This window comes from Lipotes vexillifer, unplaced genomic scaffold (assembly GCF_000442215.2).
Source record: "Lipotes vexillifer unplaced genomic scaffold, Lipotes_vexillifer_v1.1 scaffold84, whole genome shotgun sequence".
Taxonomy (NCBI): domain Eukaryota; kingdom Metazoa; phylum Chordata; class Mammalia; order Artiodactyla; family Lipotidae; genus Lipotes; species Lipotes vexillifer.
Window position 1 is genome coordinate 1694044 of NW_006783414.1, and position 8551 is coordinate 1702594.

Below are 8551 nucleotides of genomic sequence, written 5' to 3' on the forward strand. Positions count from 1 at the left end.
TGTAGGACATAGCTGATTACCTCATATCATAATATTCTAGCTCCTGCCATCCAAATCTGCACTTCCTAAAACATCGTCTCTAGATCTTGCTGTTTGTGACTCCATGAGCCAGCAACTTCTGTAGACTAACCAGGAAAACACAATAGGAAACATGGCACAATAGCTGTCTGCTCTGTCCCTGATGTCTTCAATGTGGCTGACCCTCCCACCCACCATGCCCATGTGAGTGGGAGAAAGGCAGGTTCAGGCAACAGCTCTTAGCTCAAGTATTCACCAAGAAGACACTGTGATGTTTGTTCCTTCTTTCACTGCCTGCTGTTTTCTACATGGCTCCATGTTAACAGTAGAGTATAGTAGTTCAGAGAACAGTCTTGATAGAGTTGGAAAGACCTTGATCAAACCTTAATTACACTATTCACATAGCATTGATGCCATTTGGAACTCTAGAACTATCAATAGAATGGCCTTTCAGGATTGTCCCAAGTTCAGCCAAGATGAACAGGCCAGTGTAGAGAGATCCATTTCTTGAACCCTTTTTTCCATCTTCAAACCCCGTCACATTTACAGCCATTCAGCCTGTTTGCTGTGACCCTGCGCTCAGGAATGTGGCTGGACCACAGTCTGGGAGCTGGAATATGCAAGTTGAAAGAATTTTTTAGGAGACTTTTCTTGCTTCTCCTCCAGTTCTGACAATAGATCAATGCATTTCTCCAGAATCTGCCATGGAAAACCTTACCTGAAGCTGTCAGGACATGTCAGATGTCACCTGCTATATCATAAAAGTCCTTCAGAGTTATCAGGAACTTTTCTTCCTTGACACCTGCCTCCTAAATCACGACCCAAACAACTCTGTCTGCTGTTCCCAGGGGAAGGAGAAGCAGCCATTCATCCCATTCTTTTCCTTCCTGCCCCCAAATGATCAACTTCCAGCCCCCTTTTCTCCTCTGGAGCTTTGTTCCAGGTCACAGCCAGCAGCTGTGGGTTCAGCCACTCCCTTCCTCTGAGGAATCCTGTTGACAGAATACATACAAGATGATGCACCCTAACAGCACAATGACTAGGTGTTCTTTGTGGTTTGACACCTTAACCTAAAGTTTGCATTAAGTTTCTCAGACTTTGCCTCTTTTCTAGGACAGTTCCACCAGGCTGCTAATGTACTGCGAAGCTCTTCCTGCAGAGCCCCTGATAGGCTGCCCCTACTGGCCTGTCTCCCTCTGGCTCTGTCCTGACCCCTCTCACAGGCTACATCCACTGTGGACGGACATTCTAGCAGCTGGGGAGGGGCTCAGTGCCTCACCAGCAAACACCACCCTCCCTGGGAGCCGTGAGGAGTCATGCCACAGGTTGGGAAGTGGCAGGAGGGATGGGCTGGTGAAAAGTAGGAGAGCACAGAAGGTAAGGCTGGTGGCCTAACACAAGTCTGTTCGTATAAAGCTTATTCAACTTAAATTTCCAGTAACTTCATTAGAAATTCTGATGACGACAGTGGTTTTCTAAGGAAACAGAAACACAAGTGCAAAAGGCAGTTCTCAGGAAGGGAATTCCATGACTTTTTTCTATATGAACATTTTCACGTGATTTCATGCTTAGAAACATAGGGAAGTCCCAACATGGATGCTGTGTCCAGCATTCTGGGGACAGAAGGAAGAAAACCTAATGTATTTACTGTATGCCAGACCCTGTTCTCAGCACTTCCCCCATGTTAATTCCTTTAAACCTCCTAACACCCTATGAGATAGGTTCTATTACGATCATCCCCACATGACTGATGAGGAAATTGAGGGATACAGGTGTTAAATAGCTTGCCCAGTTGGCAAGTTTGCCAGGTGGTTACAGAGTGGCAAAGCTGGGTGTCACATGTTATCACTATTTTTCTGTATGCAAAGTAATGTCCATTGAGTACCTAGGTATTCAGTCCTCTAATTCTCTAATGAAACTCTCAAAAATCCTAGGTAAGTATTATCAACTTCTGTTTTACAGATAAGAAAACTGAGACTCAAAAGAAAAAACTTAGTGACTACCAATGTCACAGAGCTAGCAAGCCAGGATTTGTTTTTTTGTTTGTTTGTTTTGGGTTTCTACTTTTTATTTATTTTTTTTGTTTGTTTTTTATTTTTTTAAATTTTTGGCTGCACTGGGTCTTTGTTGCTGTGTGCAGTCTTTCTCTAGTTGTGGTGAGCAGGGAGTTACTCTTCGTTGTGGTGTGCCGGCTTCTCATCGTGGTGGCTTCTCTTGTCACAGAGCATGGGCCCTAGGCATGTAGGCTCAGTAGTTGCAGTGCATGGGCACTAGAGCACGTGGGCTTCAGTAGTTGTGGTGTGCAGGCTCAGTAGTTGTGGCGCACAGGTTTAGTTGGTCCACGGCATGTGGGAATCTTCCCAGACCATTGTTCGAACCTGTGTCCCCTGCATTGGCAGGTGGATTCTTAACCACTGCACTACCAGGGAAGTATGTGGTTTCTACTTTTTAAAAAAATTTTTATTGAAGTGTAGTTGATTTATAATGTTGTGTTAATTTCTGCTGTATAGCAAAGTGACTCAGTTATACATATATATGTTCTTTTTCATATTCTTTTCCATTATGGTATATCACAGGATATTGAATATAATGCCCTGTGCTATACAGTAGGACCTTGTTGTTTACCCATCCTATATATACTAGTTTGCATCTACTAATCCCAAACTCCCAGTCTTTCCCTCCCCCACCCCCCACCCCACCCCTTGACAACCACAAGTCTGTTCTCTATGTCTGTGAGTTTGTTTTGTAGGTATGTTCATTTGTGTCATATTTCAGCTTCCACATACAAGTAATATCATACAGTATTTGTGTTTCTCTTTCTGACTTCTTTTGGCAAGCCAGGATTTGAATGCTGAGATGGAATTCCACCTTTTAAGGTGGCTAAACAGCAGAAAGATACTACTTCCCCAAGGAGATGAGAAGCAGTGGCTGTTTTCTGTACAATTGTTCTAGAACAGGCTTGTGGCCAGAAGTGGGAATGAGCCTGGACAGTGAGGGTGGGCACTGCCCAGTGTCCCAGCAGATGGCTGTCCTCTGATTCCAGAGGCTTGGCCAGCAGCCCGTCTCTCTTCACGCCATGACCTATTTTTGCTTACCCACTTAGCTCTGTGGCCTATTTCTTTCCTGAAGAATTATTTCATAACCTTCGTTGAGTAACTACCACATGCTGAGCATAGCATTCGTGAACTTGGAGATGGAAAAAAAAAAGTATCTTCAAATGATGCAGAGCAATATTCTCAATCCAGGTAGAAAAATCAGAAGGAAAATTAAGAAGATTCTTGGACCTTCCCTTTCCCTTGCATTCAGGTTGGCTTCCTTTTTACTTGGTATGCCTCAGATGGTGACAGTCAGAGGGCATCTTTACTTGGTATGCCTCAGATGGTGACAGATCATCGGCGATTGGGGGCCTGGATTGCTAGACCCGCTTTTCAGCTGGTTCCTCTGCATCCAGAAATTTCCACAACCTATTAGGTTAAAATCTTTCTTGACCCTGCTTTTCAGCGTTGCATCTTAAGTACGTCAAGCTGGTTTCCCATTGCCAATAAAACCCACTGTCCCTGCCGGGTCCTGCTGCCAGGATCAAAGAGTGAGTCAAAGAGTGTTGGTAAGTGATATAGAGGTGTTAATTTGGCAATGTGATTGGATACTGTTGGAAGAGCTGAGCTATAAGATGCTAGGACAGAGGGGCTGCCTATACAACTAAATGGGTGTAATTAGATGTAAAACCTCCCTTTTTCTCTCCTTTCTGTTTTTCAAGTGCAAACCTGCTGGTTCTGGTGTTTCTTCCTTTTTTGTTTGTTGTTTTTTTTTTTTGCTGTAGGCCTCCTACCCTTACTCCTCAAGATGTCCTATCTCTGGCTCCACCTTATTGCCTTATTCTCCAAAGAGAAATCCATGAATCTTAGGATTTTATAGAACGTAAGGTTACAAAAACAGCAAACATAGGGAAGTTAAAAATCTCACAAATTTCTTATGGACATGACCTCTTGTTGTTAGCTCTTGGCTCCCTCACAAATGTTGATTGGAAGCCCAGTTGGACCAGGACTCAGCTCCGAAGGTGGGGCTCACTCACAGTCACTCTCCTGGCCTGACTCCCACCCTGGGATTTCAACATCCAAATCAGAATGTCTTACTCCCCCTGCTGGAAACTCCCTAGGCTTCCCAGTGCTTAGAGCAAGCTCTGCACTCCTTTACCTGGGCCTCCAGGCCCTTCAGGATTTGGATTCTGTTCCTGCAGCCTCATCTTTACCACTCTCCTCTTCATCCTGTGCTCTACCCGATCTGGTCCTCTTGCTGTGCTTTGAACACCTCCAAGTCTCTGCACCGCAGGAGCTTTGCACAGGGTAGTCCTTGTCCCTAGAACACCCCCATCTGTAAGGATGATTCCTTCTCATCTGTGGGTCTCAGCTGAGACAGCTAAATGCAGTATGTGATTCTGAACTGGATTCTTTTGTTGGCATCACTGACATAGCTTGAGTAGAGTTCTGAGAATTAGATAGTAGTCATTATCAATGTTAATGTCCTGATTTTAACATCTATATTTTGGTTATGTAGAAAAATTACTGAAAAGTCATACTGACAAAGAGAGGTGATTGCGGTAGCTTGTCTCCAGCATGGCTGGCCACCATGAATTCTTTCTCCCCTATACACGCAAGCCAGAGTTGCAGCCTGCTCCCTTAAATGTGCTCCCTTAAATGTGTCCTGACTTATGACTGTTTTGATCAACAGAATGCTACGGAAGTCAGGCTGTGTGACTTCTGAGGCTATAGGTCCACCATGCTGTGAGGAAGCCCAAGCTAGTCACATGGAAGGATCAGGTAGAAAAAGATGCCCTCTGACTGTCACCATCTGAGGCATACCAAGTAAGAACTGCCCCACTGAGCCCATCAGGCCCAGGACTCTGAAAGATAATAATAACTTGTTTTAACCACTATGTTTTGGATTTGTTACACATTTGTATATAACAAGAACAGTGGTTATATTTGAATGGTAATGGAACTATGATATATATAAGCTTCTTGTTTCTCTCTCTCTCTCTCTCTCTCTCTCTCTTTTCTTTCTTTGCATTAAGCATTTATTAAATTTGTAATTAAAGAAAACACTTATTTTCCCCTAGCACTTTGGGTTAAGAGTAGCATTACATAGTGTACCTCCCAAAATATGGCTGTATCCACTAGGCAGAATGAATTACTCACCGTGATATCCATAGCATCTAACACAATGGATGGATACAGCAGATGCTTCATATTTGTTGAGTAATTGATGTATGGGCAGCACATTGAATAAATTCCTTCAGGATAAAGGGCTGTTTATTTATTCATGCATTTAGTTACTTAGAAAGATTTATGTTAGTCTGGCATCATGCTTTTTTTTTTTCTTTTTACAATTAGTTCAACGCTCTCTTTAAAAGATCTCTTTAAAGGAGCTTAAAGACACCAAAAAGTGAGGCCATGTGTTTAAGGTATGATTTATCGTCTTTTCCCCCCTATACATTTATATCTCCATGTGATTTTCTCCTCTGCTTCCTTCTATAACTTCTACTCTATGTGGACATTTTGCCACCATACCTCTCCCTTTGTACATGTCTAAGAAAAGGTAGCACAAAAAAATAAAATTATAAACCAATCTCTTTTAGGAATAAAACTTAGATGAAATACCAACAGCTCAATTAAATCAATATATAAACAGACTAATACTTATGATCAAGTAGGGTTAATTTCAAGAATACAAGGATAACATAACATTAGAAAATTGGTTAATATTAATGAGTATGTTTCATAGATCAAAGGAGAAAAATATGATCATCCTAATTTTAAAAAAAAATTCTTAGTAAACTGTACCTTGAGGAATACTTCCTTAACATCATAAAAATTAATATTAAATGAACACTTACTGAGATATAGTACAGTGCATTAAGTTTTAGGGACTAAAACATTAAATAAGACAAGTTTCTGCTTTTCAAGAATCTGAAACATGTACTATTGATCACAAAACATTACCAGTCTCCTTTTTCTGCAAGTGGACCTTTGATCTCATAACTGGGAATTAATCCAAAAGATATATTTCAAATTAAGATATTTTCATAATGTTTACTGCAGTATAATTTTTAGTAACAAAATCTCTTAACCTTAATGTCCAATAATAGGGGGATAGTTATGGAAATTTCTTCATATTAGCTCAATGGAATATTATGCATTCATTAATAAGTTTCATTCAGTACCCACAATGTGCCAACAACCTACCACATAGACTAAATTAGTTCAAAGACAATGTAGTAATGTTGAACACTGTATATGCAGTAAAACTAGTTGTAAAAAGTATAAGAGAGTTTCTCAGCATTTTGGATCAGATAATTCTTTGTTGGCGGGTGTGGGTTTGTCCTGTGCATTGCAGGTTGTTTAGCAACATCCCTGGCCTCTACCAGCGGGTCAGTAGCACACCCTCCTGCTTAGCTTTGACAACCAAAAATGTCTCCACACAGTGCCAAATGTCTCCCGGGGAGCAAATTTGCCTTTGATCAAGTATAATACATATTCAACATATAACACAATTTTCCATGTATAGTTTTGTCTACAACTATATAAAAACCTATATGTAAATGAAAAAAAAAGTGGAAGAAACAATGAGGGAATAATATTTGCTATGATTATTGATGGAATTCTGGTTGTAATTTCTTTTCTCAGACTTTCTAATTATTTTAGCAGTAGATACAGCCCTTTTTTTAAAAAAATTTATTTATGGCTGTGTTCGTTCTTCGTTTCTATGCGAGGGCTTTCTCTAGTTGCAGCGAGTGGGGGCCACTCTTAATTGTGGTGCGTGGGCCTCTCACTATCGTGGCCTCTCTTGTTGCGGAGCACAGGCTCCAGTTGCGCAGGCTCAGTAATTGTGGCTCATGGGCCTAGTTGCTCCATGGCATGTGGGATCTTCCCAGAGCAGGGCTCGAACCCATGTCCCCTGCATTGGCAGGCAGATTCCCAACCACTGTGCCACCAGGGAAGCCCAGTACAGCCCATTTTTAAGATGTGCCTTTTGAACAGATTTAGGAAGAGCTTTCAGTCCAGGAACAGCAGTACTCGGTGGCAGTGCCAGTTCACCTTGGTGGATGGATGTGTGGTCTTAATTTCCCTTATGTATCCTCTGAGTTCTAGCACTCCACAAAGTGCCTTTGGCTAGCTGTACGTCTCCCTACATTTGTGTATCAGGACCACCAATTTCTGCTTATAGCAGTTCCCAGATGACTTGGTCTATAATTTCTTTGATACTGGCTGTGATGGTTAGTTTTGTGTCAACTCAGTTGGGCTACAGGTTGCCTAGATATTTGGCCAAACATTTTTCTGGGTGTTTCTGTGAGGGTAATTTTGGATAAGATTAACATTTAAATCAATAGACTGAGTGAATCAGATTTCCCTTTATAATGTGTGTGGACCTCATCCAATCAGTTGAAGGCCTGAATTGAACAAAAAGGCTGACCCTCACCTGAGTAAGAGAGAATTCTCCTACCTGACAGCCTTGAACTAGGACATTGGTGTTTTTCCCATCTTAGACCCAAACTGAAACTTGGACGCAAACTCGGGTCTTCCTAGGTTCCAGGTCTTTGGACTGAGACTGGAACTAAACCATTGGCTCTTCCGGGTCTCCACCTTGCTGAATCCGTCTGCAGATCTTGGGACTTGTCAGCCTTCAGGACCAGCAGGTGATAGTTACAGAGATAGATAGATAGTTAGATAGATAGATATAGATTTGTTATAAGGAATTTATTTGTTTTATTTATTTATTTGTTTTATTTATTTATTTGCATACTATTTACATACTATCTCCTGTTTCTCTGGAGAACCCTGACTAATACACCAGCAAAGTTTCACCTCCAGGTCCAAACTGGGCCTTTCCAGAGAAGTCCAAACAAGATGTCACCAGCCTTGTAAATTCATCAGAATCAAACACGAGCCCCACTAGTCTGGTTTCCATGTCTAATTCTCAAAAGGCTTTGACCTTGGGGGATTTCCCTGGTGGCGCGGTAGTTAAGAATCCGCCTGCCAGTGCAGGGGACATGGGTTCGAGCCCTGGTCCAGGAAGATCCCACGTGCTACAGAGCAACTGAGCCTATGGCCACAGCTACTGAGCCTGTGCTCTACAGCCCACAAGCCACAACTACTGAGCCCGCGTGCTGCAACTACTGAGGTCTGCATGCGGTCCAGGAACCACGTGCTACAGAGCAACTGAGCCTATGGCCACAGCTACTGAGCCTGTGCTCTACAGCCCACAAGCCACAACTACTGAGCCCGCGTGCTGCAACTACTGAGGTCTGCATGCCTAGAGCCCATGCTCCACAACAAGAGAAGCCACCGCAATGAGAAGCCCGCACACTGCAATGAAGAGTAGTCCCTTCTTGCCACAACTAGAGAAAGCCCGCACGCAGCAACGAAGACGCCATGCAGCCAAAAATTAATTAATTAATTTTTTAAAAAGGCTCTGACCTTGGGCTGGCCCACCATGTTGCTTATCACTACTCAGATCTGACCTTTCTCAATGGGTG